This window comes from Leucoraja erinacea, unplaced genomic scaffold, assembly GCF_028641065.1.
Source record: "Leucoraja erinacea ecotype New England unplaced genomic scaffold, Leri_hhj_1 Leri_69S, whole genome shotgun sequence".
Taxonomy (NCBI): domain Eukaryota; kingdom Metazoa; phylum Chordata; class Chondrichthyes; order Rajiformes; family Rajidae; genus Leucoraja; species Leucoraja erinaceus.
This window is the reverse complement of record NW_026576619.1, coordinates 125,001-127,500: the sequence shown is the minus strand read 5'-3', so window position 1 is coordinate 127,500 and position 2,500 is coordinate 125,001.

The window sequence follows — 2,500 nt, the reverse complement described above, 5'->3', positions numbered from 1 at the left end:
ACCGATCCCCAAAAACACACATTGCAGTACAAGTCTCAACCAGATATTGACCAATTTGTTCTTCCAGCGCTTTATATGCGTAGGTTTTCTGATTGGCGAGTGTTAGCCCCGTTTATATCAACGGGTCGATGGTTGAAAGGGTCACGAGCTTCAAATATCTGGGCGTGAACATCTCTGAAGATCTTTGCTGGTCCCAGAACACTAATGCAATTATTAAGAAAGCTCATCAGCGCCTCTACTTCCTGAGAAGATTACGGAGAGTCGGATTGTCAAGGAGGATTCTCTCCAACTTCTACAGGTGCACAGTAGAGAGCATGCTGACCGGTTGCATCGTGGCTTGGTTCGGCAACTTGAGCACCCTGGAGAGGAAAAGACTACAAAAAGTAGTAAACACTGCCCAGTCCATCATCGGCTCTGACCTTCCTTCCATCGAGGGGATCTATCGCAGCCGCTGCCTCAAAAAGGCTGGCAGTATCATCAAAGACCCACACCATCCTGGCCACACACTCATCTCCCTGCTACCTTCAGGTAGAAGGTACAGGAGCCTGAAGACTGCAACAACCAGGTTCAGGAATAGCTACTTCCCCACAGCCATCAGGCTATTAAACCTGGCTCGGACAAAACTCTGATTATTAATAACCCATTATCTGTTATTTGCACGTTACCAGTTTATTTATTCATGTGTGTATATGTTTATATTATGGTATATGGACACACTGATCTGTTCTGTAGTCAATGTCTACTATGTTCTGTTGTGCTGAAGCAAAGCAAGAATTTCATTGTCCTATACAGGGACACATGACAATAAACTCACTTGAATCTTGAAAACACACATTGCAGTACAAGTCCCAACCAGGAATGGAACAATTTATGACCCTACAGCACTTAATATGGGTGGGTTTTCTGATCGGCTTTCTCGGGAGAAGAGGTTGGTCAAAACATACAAGATCCTTCAAGGTTCCTGCAGGTGGATGTGGGGAGGAGTTACTTCCTTGTGTGGGAGAATGTAAAATCACAGGCCATTGTCTAAAAAACATGTCACCCATTTAAGGCCACAGGTATAGTTGCTGCCTCACAGCGCCAGAGACCCGGGTTCCTGGCTGACCTCTGGTGCTGTCTGTCTGTGTGGAGTTCTCCGGCTTTCCCCCACATCCCAAAGACGTGAGGATTCGTAGGTTAATTAAATCCCCCCCCCCCCCCCCCCCCCCCCCCAGAGAGTGTCGGTAGATATTGGATATATAGATAAATCGGAATAACATCGAACTAGTGGGTGAACGGGTCATCGCTAGCCGGCACGGACTCGGTGGGCCGAAGGGCCTCTTATCCGTGCTGTATCTCTGAAGCTCTGTGCGAAATATTTTCACGGCCCTGTGAGATTGTGGAATTCGGGGAGGCCAAGGTGAATCTTTGATTCCATTAAAACAAGCAAAGCAAGATTAAAACTGGAGAAAAATGTCGAGAAGGTTTATGCTGGTAGCGGGGAATGCAGAGTTGATGGAACAAGCAGATCAGCCGATCACCCAGGGAGATGGTTCCTGCCTCTAATATGATCCTCAGACGGTCCGGGCTGGTGGGGGCGCTGTCATTTACTGCCTCTGGGTTTGGAATGGGCACTGTTTAAATGCCCCCTCAATGGCCACGGGGTTTGAACCAGAACCCCCCCCTGATCAACGCCTCTGTTGGTGTCAGATCAGTGGAGATAAGATCAGGTTTGACTTCGAGAACAGCCGCGGGCGCAGCGGCGTATTATGCAACACACCCGGCGCCTGCAGCAGCATGAAACTAGCAAAACTCTTAAGGGGTTGGACAGGCTAGATGCAGGAAGATTGTTCCCGATGTTGGGGAAGTCCAGGACAAGGGGTCACACACACACAGTTTAAGGATAAGGGGGAAATCTTTTAGGACCGAGATGAGAAAAACATTTTTTTTCCCACACACACAGAGAGTGGTGAATCTGTGGAATTCTCTGCCACAGAAGGTAGTTGAGGCCACACAGTTCGTTGGCTATATTTAAGAGGGAGTTAGATGTGGCCCTTGTGGCTAAAGGAATCAGGCGGTATGGAGAGAAGGCAGGGATGGGATACTGAGTTGGATGATCAGCCATGATCATATTGAATGGCGAATGGTGCAGGCTCGAAGGGCCGAATGGCCTCTACTCCTGCACCTATTGTCTATGTTTCTATGTTTCTATGTCTGGGCCTCGCCTCGCAGCACAGCCACCGCCCCAAGACCTTATATGTTTCTATGTGAGGGAAAGCTTATTAGATCTGAGGGAGGGAGGTGGAGAGATTAATAGAGAGAGTGAGAGAGAAAGAGAGAGAATGAGAGAGGGAGAGGGGGGGAGAGGGAGGAGAGAGAGAGAGAGAGAGGGGGGAGAGAGAAAGAGAGGGGGGGAGGGGGAAGGAGAGAGGTATTATTTTGGGGGCATGGCCGCTGTCGCAATGACAATAGCTGATGGGGGTGTCGGGGCAAGTGTGGGATACACAACACAAACGGTGCG